Source organism: Sturnus vulgaris (assembly GCF_052056855.1).
Source record: "Sturnus vulgaris isolate bStuVul1 chromosome 33 unlocalized genomic scaffold, bStuVul1.hap1 SUPER_33_unloc_1, whole genome shotgun sequence".
NCBI lineage: Eukaryota > Metazoa > Chordata > Aves > Passeriformes > Sturnidae > Sturnus > Sturnus vulgaris.
Window position 1 is genome coordinate 146,180 of NW_028275901.1, and position 11,812 is coordinate 157,991.

An 11,812-nucleotide genomic window follows, 5' to 3' on the forward strand; every position below is an offset into this window, starting at 1 on the left:
ACGGGATGGGACCCCCAAAAAACCCCCAAAAAAACCCCAAAACACCCCAAAAAAAACCAAAAACATCCCCAAAAACCGCTCCGGAATTCCCCAAATCCGCACGGGGTGGGATCCCCCCAAAAAAACCCCAAAAAACCCCCAAAACACCCCCAAAAAAAACCCCAAAAAAAACCAGAAACCGCTCCGGAATTCCTCAAATCCGCACGGGATGGATCCCCCAAAAAATCCCCAAAAAACCCCAAAACACCCAAAAAATCCCCAAAAAACCGCTCCGGAATTCCTCAAATCCGCACGGGATGGGGACCCCCCCTAAAAAAAACCCAAAAATCCCCAAAATCGCTGCGGGACCCCCCGAAAAAAAACCCAGAAATTGCCCCAAAATCCCCTTAAAAACCCCAAAATACCCCAAAAACCGCCCCGGAACTTATCCAAAACCACCAGAAAAAAAACCAAAACTGCCCCAAAAAATCTCCTAAAAAAACCCCAAACACCCCAAAAACCGCCCCGGGAACCCCGAAACCATCCAAAAACTGCCCCAAAATCTCCTAAAAAAAACCCCAAAATGCTCTAAAATCGCCCCGGGACCCCCCAAAATCCCTTTAAAAAAACCCAAATACCCCAAAACCACCCCGGGACCCCCTAAAATCTCCCCAAAAATATCCCAAAACACCCAAAAAAGCCTTAAAATTGCCCTAAAAAAACCAAAATCTCTCCAAAAAACCCCAAAACAACCCAAAAAAATTCTCCTAAAAATCCCAAAACCCCCCAAAAATTTTGGGACACCCCCTCCCCTCCCCCCCCCCCCCCAAAAAATCTCCAAAACTCCCAAAAAATCCTAAAAAAAACAAAAAAAAAAAAACAAAATCCGCCCCGGGACCCCCCCAAAAAACCCCAAAATCCGCCCCCTCCCCCCCCCTCCCCCGTGCCTCAGTGTCCCCAAATTTGGGGAGGGGTCCCCAAAATTCTGGATACCCCCCCCAAATAACGGTTCCCGCCCCTCCCCCCACCCCGTGCCTCAGTTTCCCCAAATTTTTTTTTAATTTTTTTTTAATTTTATTTTTTTTTGGGGGGGGGGGGGGTCCCACCCATCCTGACCCCCTCCCCCCACCCCTCCCTGGACCCCTCCCCAATTTTTTTTTTTTTTTTTTTTTTTTGGGGGGGGGGGGTTGCTGCCCCTCCCCCCCCCCCCCCCCGCGTTTCTTTCCCACGGTTGGAAGGGGAAGTGGGGGAGGGGCGGCTCCCCAGTTGGCGGCGCTGGGGGGAACTGGGAGGGACTGGGAGGGGGGGAGGGGATTGAAGGGGGGAGGGGGGGGGTCCCCCAAATTTTTTGGGGGGGGGTCTGGAGCCCTCTGCCCCTCCCCCACCCCTCAGGATTTTTTTTTTTTGGGGGGGGGGGGGGAGGGGCCGCACCCAGCGGTTCCCGCGCTCCCAGTTTGGGGCACTGGGAGCGACTGGGAGGGGGGTCGTGACGTCACCCCCCCCCCCAAAATTTAGGGTTTGGGGACCCCCCCTCCCCCTCCCCCCCCCAGGGGCGGAAGTGAGGGCGGGGGGGGGCGCCCGTGACGTCACAACCACTCCAAAATTGGGGGGGGGGGGGGGGGAGGGGCGCTCCCAGTTTGGCCCAGTTTGGACTGGGAAGGGGGGGGAGGGGACACTGGGGGGGGGGGTGTCAAGGCTGCCCCTCCCCCCCCCCCCAATTTCACAGCTCCCCCCCCCCCCCATTTCCTCCCCTCCCCCCCCTCCCCTCCCCCCCCCCAGGGTTGTTTTGGTTCGTCCTGGGCGCCCTCGGCCCCTCCCCCACCGCGGCCGGTGAGGTTTGGGGGGGTTTGGGGGGGGGGGGTTGGGGTTTTGGGGTTTTTTTGGGGGGGAGGATTTGGGGTTTTGGGGGGAAATCGGGGGGATTTTGGGGGGATTTGGGGTTTTGGGGGATTTTGGGGGGATTTGGGGTTTTGGGGGGATTTTGGAGGGATTTGGGGGGAGGATTTGGGATTTTGGGGGGGGCAGGATTGGGAGTTTGGGGGGATTTGGGGTTTTGGGGGGGATTTTGGGGGGTTTGGGGGGAGGATTTGGGGTTTTGGGTGGAAATCGGGAGGATTTGGGGGCAGGATTTGGGGGTTTTTGGGGGGTTTTGGGGTTTTTTGGGGGGAGGATTTGGGTTTTTTTGGAGGTTTTGGGGGGCAGGATTTGGAGTTTGGGGGGGATTTGGGGGTTTTGGGTGGAAATCGGGAGGATTTGGGGGCAGGATTTGAGGGTTTTGGGGGGATTTTTTGGGGGGAGGATTTGGGGATTTGGGGGGAAATTGGGGTTTTTGGGGGAGATCTGGGGTTTTTCAGAGGGAGATTTGGGGTTTTGGGGGGAAATCGGGAGGGATTTGGGGTTCTGGGCAGGGATTTGGGGTTTTTCGGGGGGAGGATTTGGAGTTTTGGGGGGGATTTGGGGTTTTTGGGGGGGTTAGGGGGCAGGATTTGGAATTTTGGGGACGGATTTGGGGTTTTGGGTGGAAATCGGGAAGATTTGGGGTTTTTAGGGGGAGGGGGGTTGGGGTTTTTTGGGTATTCGGGGTTTTGGGGAGAGATTTTGGGTGGAAATTGGGAGGATTGGGGATTTTCGGGGAAATTTGGGGTTTTTTTGAGGGGGATTTGGGAGGATTTGGGGGTTTGGGGGGGAATTTGGGAGGATTTGGGGTTTTGGGGGGGATTTGGATTTTTGGGGGGGTTTGGGGAGGGAATGGGGTGGATTGAGCAGCTTTGGGGTTTTTTTGGGGAGGGATTTTGGGATTTTTTTGGGAATCTCTGACCCCAAACCCCGCCCAGGGGAGAATCTGTGCCCCCCAAGTTCCCCTTGTGCCGTTCTGGGGGGGTTTTGGGGCCGATTTTTGGGGGGATTTGGGGGATTTTGACGATTCTTTGAGATTTTTGGGATTTTTTGGGGAGGGATTTTGGGATTTTTTTGGGGAATCTCTGACCCCAAACCCCCCCCAGGGTTTTCTGGGTGCTGCCACCCCCTGAACGACACCCACTGCCGCTGCCCCCCCGGCTTCGAGGGACCCCACTGGGAAAAAGGAAAATTACTGGGAGTGGCCCTGCGAGGGTAACTGGGAGCACTGGGAGGGACTGGGAATGGGATAAAGGGAACTGGGAGGGGATTGGGGGGGACTGGGATGGACTGGGGGCGACTGGGAGGGACTGGGAGGGAAATGGGGGAGACTGGGAGGGACTGGGAATGGGATAAAGGGAACTGGGAGGAGTTTGGGGGGGACTGGGATGGACTGGGAATGGGATAATGGGAACTGGGAGAGGATTGGGGGGCACTGGATGGACTGGGTTTGACTGGGAGGGGTCTGGAGGGAACTGGGAGGGATTGAGAGGGGACTGGGAATGGGATAACGGGAACTGGGAGGGACTGGGAGGGGACTGGGATGGACTGGGAATGGGGGAATGGGAACTGGGAGGAGTTTGGGGGGGACTGGGATGGACTGGGAGGGGATTGGGTGAAACTGGAAGGGGTTGAGAGGGGTTTAGGGGGAACTGGGATGGACTGGGAGGGACTGGGAATGGGGGAATGGGAACTGGGAATGGGATAATGGAAACTGGGAGGAGTTTGGGGGGGACTGGGATGGACTGGGAGGGACTGGGAGGGACTGGGAATGGGGGAATGGGAACTGGGAGGAGTTTGGGAGGGACTGGGAGGGACTGGGAAATGGGATAACGGGAACTGGGATGGACTGGGAGAGGATTGGGGGGCACTGGGATGGACGGGGGGTGACTGGGAGGGGACTGGGGGGAACTGGGAGTGAACTGGGGTTGGATTGGGATGGACTGGGGTGAAACTGGGAGGAGTTTGGAGGGAACTGGGATGGACTGGGGGGACCCGGGGGGGTCTCAGTGCTGAATTTTGGGGTTCCCCCCCCTCCCCATGGATGAATTCTGGGGGGGGATCCCCAAGTGACCCCTCCCCCCCCCCCGCCCATCCCCCCCCCCAGACATCAACGAGTGCGTGGGGGAGGGGCCCCCGCCCTGCCCCCCCTTCCAGAGCTGCAACAACACCGAGGGGGGGTTCAGGTGTGAGTGCAACAACGGCTACCAGCCCAGGACCCCCGAAAACAGCACCGGGACCCCCAAAAACGGCACCGGGACCCCCAAAAAACGGCACCGGGACCCCGAAAACGGGACCGGGACCCCCGAAAACGGCACCGGGACCCCCGAAAACGGCACCGGGGACCCCCGAAAACGGGACCGGGACCCCCGGACAGTGCCCCAGGACCCCCAACACGACACCGGGACCCCCATTTATTGTGAAGGTCAGAGACCCCCCCCCCCCCCAACCCCAAAATTCTCCTCCAGAAAGCCCAAATTCCCTAAAAAATCCCCCCAAAGAAATGCCAAAATCTCTCCAAAGTCCCCACAAAGAAACCCCAAAATTTCCCCCAAATCTCTCCTGATCCCCCTCCAAGAGACCCCAAAATCCCCTCCCCAAAATCCCCCAAAAATCCCTCAAATCCCCCCCCAGGAACCCCCACATCTCCCCCAGGAACCCCCAAATCCCCTCCCAGCCCATCCCAGTTCCCTCCCAGTCCATCCCAGTCCATCCCAGTCCCATCCCAGTCCATCCCAGTTCCCTCCCAGTCCATCCCAGTCCCATCCCAGTCCCATCCCAGTCCATCCCAGTTCCCTCCCAGTCCATCCCAGTCCATCCCAGTCCCATCCCAGTCCATCCCAGTTCCCTCCCAGTCCATCCCAGTCCATCCCAGTCCCATCCCAGTCCCATCCCAGTCCCTCCCAGTCCATCCCAGTCCCTTCCCAGTCCATCCCAGTCCATCCCAGTCCCATCCCAGTCCATCCCAGTTCCCTCCCAGTCCCATCCCAGTCCCTCCCAGTCCCATCCCAGTTCCCTCCCAGTCCCTTCCCAGTCCATCCCAGTTCCCTCCCAGTTCCCTCCCCAGTTCCCTCCCAGTTCCCCTCCAGTCCCATCCCAGTCCATCCCAGTTCCCTCCCAGTCCATCCCAGTCCATCCCAGTCCCATCCCAGTCCCATCCCAGTCCCTCCCAGTCCATCCCAGTCCCTTCCCAGTCCATCCCAGTCCATCCCAGTCCATCCCAGTCCCATCCCAGTCCATCCCAGTTCCCTCCCAGTCCCATCCCAGTCCCTCCCAGTCCCATCCCAGTTCCCTCCCAGTCCCTTCCCAGTCCATCCCAGTTCCCTCCCAGTTCCCTCCCAGTTCCCTCCCAGTTCCCTCCCAGTCCCATCCCAGTCCATCCCAGTTCCCTCCCAGTCCCTCCCAGTCCCTCCCAGTTCCCCTCCCACCCCCCTCACAGGACTGGGGGGGTCTCCCCAGTTTTTTTGGGGGGGGGGGGGTTCCCCCCAATTTCGGCCCCCCCCTGACCCCTCCCCCCTCTGCCCCTCCCCCCCCCCAGACGTGGATGAGTGCGCCGAGGGGGGGGAGGGGCCGTGCGAGAGGGGCCTGATCTGCCTCAACACCCCCCGGGAGCTTCGAGTGCCACTGTCCCCCCCCCGGGCGGGGACCCCCGGACAAGGAGGTGTGTCCAGGTGAGACCCCTCCCCAAAAAAAACCCAAAAATCCCCCCAAAAATCCCGAAAAATCCGAAAATTCCTGACCCAAATCTGCCCCAAAACAACCCAAAAATGACCCCAAAACCCCCCCGATAGGGGACCCCCAAATCCTGCCCTGGGAGGGTGTCCGGGTGAGACCCCTCCCCAAAAAAAAACCCAAAAACCCCCAAAATCCCCCCAAAAATCCCGAAAAATCCCAAAATTCCTGACCCAAATCTGCCCCAAAACAGCCCAAAAATGACCCCAAACCCCCCCCGAGAACCCCAAATATTCACCTCAGGTGGGACCCCCCAGCCCTGGGGTGTCCAGGTGAGACCCCTCCCCAAAAAAACCCCAAAATCCCAAAAATCGGCCCCGAAAATCCCAAAAGTTCAGCACAAAAATCCCCAAAATCACCCCAAGAATCATCTGGAAAAATTCCAGAAATTCAGGCCAAAAATCCCCAAATCCAGCCCAAAAATCCCAAAAATCACCCTGAAAAATAACCAAAAATTCAGCTCAAAAATCCCAAAAATTCAGCACAAAAGCCCCCAAAATTCAGCCCCAAAATCCCCAAAAATCCAGCCCAAAAACCCCAAAAATTCAGCACAAAAGCCCCCCAAAAATTCAGCCCCAAAACCCCAAAAAATTCAGCCCCAAAACCCCAAAATTCTCCCCTCCCCCCCGACCCCAACCCCCCCCTCGGACCCCCCAAAATCCTCGGGACCCCCCAAAAATTCATCCCCGGAACCCCCAAAATCCCCCCCCCCCCCCCCAAAATTTGGGTGTGTTCGGCCACGCCCCTTCCGTGGCCCCCGCCCCCTCTGACCACGCCCCCCGCCCCTCCCCCAGCGGTGCCGGTGCCCCCCGAAATCTGCGGCGAGGAGGAGGTGAGGGGACCCCAAATTTGGGGAGGGGGACCCGAAATTTGGGGAGGGGACCCCAAATTTGGGGAGGGGGGACCCGAAATTTGGGGAGGGGGACCCCAAATTTGGGGAGGGGGATCCAAAACATGGGGAGGGGACCCCGAAATTTGGGGAGGGGGATCCAAAATTTGGGGAGGGGGACCCGAAATTTGAGGAGTGGAACCCGAAATTTGGGGAGGGGGCCCGAAATTTGAGGAGTGGAACCCGAAATTTGGGGAGGGGACCCGAAATTTGGGGAGGGGACCCGAAATTTGGGGAGGGGACCCGAAATTTGGGGAGGGGGATCCAAAATTTAGGGAGGGGGTCCCAAAATTGGCATTGGGGAGGCTGAAATTGTGGGGGGAGGGGCCCAAATTTGGGGGAGGGGTCACGAGGGGAGCCCCAAATTTGGGGGGGGGGATCGTGGGGGGAGGGGAATTGGGGACCCCAGATTTGGGGGGAGGGGTCCCCAAATTCTGCCAAACCCCCCCGGGGGGGGATTCCCCCAATTCTGGGGGGGGGTCCCCCGTAGATTTTGGGGGTCCCCAAATTTTTGGGGGGGGTCCCAGGATTTTGGGGGGGGTCCCTCTGACCCTCCCCCCCCCCCAGGGCTGTGATTTGGGGGAGACCCTGACCCGGATTTCGGAGGAATTGAGGGGGGGGGCGCGACCCCCTGAGCGTCCTCAAGGTTTGGGGGGGGTCCCGGGGGGGAATTTGGGGGGATTTTGGGGGGTCCTGGGGGGGAATTTGGGGGGTCCTGGGGGGTCCTGAGGGGATTTTGGGGGGGTCCTGGGGGGATTTTGGGGGGTCCTGAGGAGGTTTTGGGGGGGATTTTGGGGGGTTCCAGAAGATTTTGTGGAGGTTTTGGGGGGGTCCTGGGGGGATTTGGGGCAGTTTTGGGGGGTCGCGGGGGAGTTTCGGGGGTCTCGGGGTGATTTTAGGAGCATTTGGGGGGATTTTGGGGGGGGTCCCCAGGAAATTTTGGGGAGATTTTGGGGGGTCCTGGGGAGGACTGGGGGGGGTTTGGGGTTGGTTTCAGGGCTGTTCTGGGGCGGTTTTTAGGTCAAATTTTGGGATATTTTGGGGTGATTTTGGGATATTTTGGGGTCCCCAGGAGCTGCTGGGGGTGCTCCGGGGGGTCCCTGGGTGGATTTTTGGGGTGATTTTGGTGGTTTTGGGGTGTTTTTTGGGTGATTTTGGGATATTTTGGGGTGATTTTGGTGGTTTTGGGGTCCCCAGGAGCTGCTGGGGGTGCTCCAGGGGTCCCTGGGGTGATTTTGGGGTGATTTTGGTGTTTTTGGGGTGATTTTGGGGTGATTTTGGTGGTTTTGGGGTCCCCAGGAGCTGCTGGGGGTGCTCTGGGGGTGCTCCGGGGGGTCCCTGGGGTGATTTTGGGGTGATTTTGGGATATTTTGGGGTCCCCAGGAGCTGCTGGGGGTGCTCCAGGGGGCTCTGGGTGGATTTTTGGGATATTTTGGGGTGATTTTGGGACATTTTGGGGTCCCCAGGAGCTGCTGGGGGTGCTCCGGGGGGCTCTGGGGGGTCCCTGGGTGGATTTTTGGGGTGATTTTGGGATATTTTGGGGTCCCCAGGAGCTGCTGGGGGTGCTCCAGGGCGCTCTGGGGGGTCCCTGGGCCGCCCTGCCCCCCCCCCGCGCGGCACCGACGCCTCTCGGCGCTGCTCGAGGCCACCGAGGGGCTGGCGAGGGGGGCGGGGGGCCAGGCTGAGCCCGGGGACGGCGGGGGACAACGTCAGCACTGTCACCTCCCCCCGGGCAGGTAACTGTGTGTGACACACCTGAGTGACACCTGTGTGTCACCTGTGTCACCTGTGTCACCTGTGTGTCACCTGTGTGTGTCCCCAACGTCAGCACTGTCACCTCCCCCCGGGCAGGTAACTCTGTGTGACACACCTGTGTGTCATTAATGTCACACCTGTGTCACCTGAGTGTCACCTGTGTGTCATTAATGTCACACCTGTGTCACCTGTGTGTGTCCCCAATGTCACCACTGTCACCTCCCTGCGAGCAGGTAACTGTGTGTGACACGCCTGAGTGACACCTGAGTGTCATTAATGTCACACCTGTGTCACCTGTGTCACCTGTGTGTCACCACTGTCACCTGTGTGTCATTAATGTCACCTGTGTGTCACCTGTGTCACCTGAGTGTCACCTGTGTGTCCCCAATGTCACCTCTGTGTGTCCCCAACGTCAGCACTGTCACCTCCCCCCGAGCAGGTAACTGTGTGTGACACACCTGAGTGACACCTGAGTGTCATTAATGTCACACCTGTGTCACACCTGTGTCACCTGTGTGTCACCTGTGTCATCTCTGTCACCTGTGTGTCACCTGTGTGTCACCTGTGTGTCCCCAATGTCACCTGTGTGTCACCTGAGTGTCATTAATGTCACACCTGTGTCACCTGTGTGTCACCTGTGCCACCTGTGTGTCATTAATGTCACACCTGTGTCCCCAGTGTCACCACTGTCACCTCCCCCCGAGCAGGTAACTGTGTGTGACACACCTGATTGTCACCTGTGTCACCTGTGTGTCACCCGTGTGTCCCTCCGTGTCCCCGCTGTCCCCGCTGTCCCCTCACCCCTCGGTGCCACCTCCCCTCCCCCCAGTGCCACCCCTCCCCCCCCCATTTCCTGTCCCCTCCTGTCACTTCCGGCCACTTCCTGTCCCCTCCCTGCCAGCTCTGTCACCTCTGCCCCCCCCCCTCCCCCGTTCCCTTTTGTGTCCCCACCCCGCGGGTGGCACCGGCCCCGTGTCCCCGGCGGTGGCACCGGCGCTGTCACCAACCCCTGGGGTGGCACTGTCACCAAGGGTGGCACCGGCATTGTCACCAAGGGTGGCACTGTCCCCAACCCGGGGGGTGGCCCTGTCACTGTCACTGTCTCTGTCCCCAGGGGTGGCACTGTCACTGTCACCAACCCGAGGGTGGCACAGGGAGGTGTCACGGTGTCCCTGTCCCCATGGTGACGTCACCGTGTCCCTGTCCCCAGCTCTGTCCCTGTCCCCATGGTGATGTCACCGTGTCCCTGTCCCTGTCCGTGTCCCCATGGTGACGTCACGGTGTCCCTGTCCCTGTCCCCATGGTGACGTCACCGTGTCCCTGTCATTGTCCCCATGGTGACGTCACCGTGTCCCTGTGCCCATGGTGATGTCACCGTGTCCCTGTCCTCATGGTGACGTCACCTGTCCCTGTCTCTGTCCCCATGGTGACGTCACCGTGTCCCTATCCCTGTCCCCATGGTGACGTCACCGTGTCCCTGTCCCCCTGGTGACGTCACCGTGTCCCTGTCCCTGAGCCAATGGTGACGTCACCGTGTCCCTGTCCCCATGGTGACGTCACGGTGTCCCTGTCCCCAGCTCTGTCCCTGTCCCCATGGTGATGTCACCGTGTCCCTGTCATTGTCCCCATGGTGACGTCACCGTGTCCCTGTCCCCATGGTGACGTCACCGTGTCCCTGTCCCTGAGCCAATGGTGACGTCACGGTGTCCCTGTCCCCAGCTCTGTCCCTGTCGCTGTCCCGGGGTCCCCCCCCCGCCCCGGTGACTTTGGGGGTCCCTGAGGTGACGCTCGAGGTCCCCCCCGAGGTGGCCCTGGACAAGGAGAGCGGTACGGGGGGGGAGGGGACACTGGGGGGGACATTGGGGGGGTCTGGGGACACTGGGGGGGACATTGGGGGACACTGGGGGGGGAGGGGACACTGGGGGGGGAGGGGACACTGGGGGGGACATTGGGGGGGGGTCTGGGGACACTGGGGGACACTGGGGGGATTTGGGGTCATTTCAGGGGATTTTGGGGTCATTTTGGGGTAATTTCGGTCTCACTCCGTGTCCTCGCCCCAGGGCTGGCCCTGGTGGCCCCGGGGGGATTTTGGGGTAAATTTGGGGTCATTTTGGGGTAAATTTGGGATAATTTTGGGGTCATTTTGGGATAATTTGGGGTCATTTGGGTCATTTTGGGTAATTTTGGTCTCACTCCGTGTCCTCGCCCCAGGGCTGGCCCTGGTGGCCCTGCTCACCCTGGGGGGGCTCCCCGAGGCTCTCCAGGGGGTCCCCGCGTGCGCTGGGGGGGGTGGGGGTCTCTGCCCCGCCCCCCCCGCCGGGGCCGCTCCTTCCCCTCCTACCGGGTCCTGTCGCCCGTGGCCACCGCGATTGTCGCCAGGGAGGGGCCCCGGGCCAGCCCCGCGGCCACCCTGAGCTTCCGGCACCCGGCCCCGGTCAGTGACACCCCAAAAACGGGGAGGGGGACCCCAAAAACGGGGGGGACACCCTAAAAACGGGGGGGACCCCAAAAACGGGGAGGGGGGACCCAAAAACGGGGAGGGGGACCCCAAAAACGGGGAGGGGGACCCCAAAAACGGGGGGGACCCCAAAACGGAGAGGGGGGACCCCAAAAACGGGGAGGGGGGACCCCAAAAACCCCAAAAATGGGGAGGGGGGACCCCAAAAACGGGGGGGACCCCAAAAACGGGGGGGACACCCCAAAAACGGGGAGGGGGGACCCCAAAACCCCAAAAATGGGGGAGGGGGGAGCTTGGAATGGGGAGGAGACCCCAAAAATGGGGTGGGAGGGGCTGGAATTGGGGTTAGGGACCCAAAATTTGGGTTAGGGACCCCCGAAATTGGGGAGGGGACCCTGAAAATGGGGTGGGGGGAGCTTGGAATGGGGGGGGGGACCCTAAAAAATGGGGTGGGAGGGGCTGGAATTTGGGGAGGGGATCTGGAATTGGGGTTTGGGACCCCCGAAATTGGGGAAGGGGACCCCAAATGGGGGACCCTGAAAGGGGAGGGGACTGGGGGGGATTTGGGGACCCCAAATTGGGGGTTTGGGCCCCCTGACCCCCTGTTTGCCCCTCCCCAGGACCCCAAATTGGGGGGGAGGGTCGTCTGCGCCTTCTGGGACCCCCGGGGGGGGCGCTGGGACACCGAGGGGTGTCGGGAGGTGCCCCCCAAAAACGGGACCCCCCCGCCGGGGAGCCCCCCCCGGCACCGTCCTGCGCCTGCGACCACCTGACGAGTTTTGCTGTTCTGCTGGCCTTTAACGAGATCCAGGTACCCCAAAAACACCCCGAAAACACCCAAAAATAACCCAAAAATATCCTGAAAGTATCCTAAAAACATCCCAAAAATATCCTAGAAATATCCTAAAAATATCCCAAAAAATCCAAAAATATCCCAAAAATATCCCAAAATCACCTGACGAGTTTTGCTGTTCTGCTGGCCTTTAACGAGATCCAGGTACCACAAAACACCCCAAAATCACCCCAAAAAACATCCTAAGAACATCCCAAAAATACCCAAAAATATCCCCGAAACACCCCAAAAATATCTGAAAACATCCTGA

At 59.9% G+C, this 11,812-nt stretch overlaps 1 long non-coding RNA gene across 1 annotated transcript; it reads left to right on the forward strand.

The window, feature by feature from the left end:
* Window positions 1-1,729: 1,729 nt before the first annotated feature.
* LOC148219544 (uncharacterized) lies at window positions 1,730-10,331 on the forward strand. The gene is made up of 9 exons (XR_015799720.1): window positions 1,730-1,809; window positions 2,982-3,090; window positions 3,983-4,300; window positions 5,414-5,546; window positions 6,402-6,439; window positions 7,064-7,142; window positions 8,047-8,232; window positions 9,971-10,078; window positions 10,312-10,331. It is a non-coding gene; the product is annotated as an uncharacterized LOC148219544 (long non-coding RNA).
* The last annotated feature ends 1,481 nt before the right edge of the window (window positions 10,332-11,812 follow it).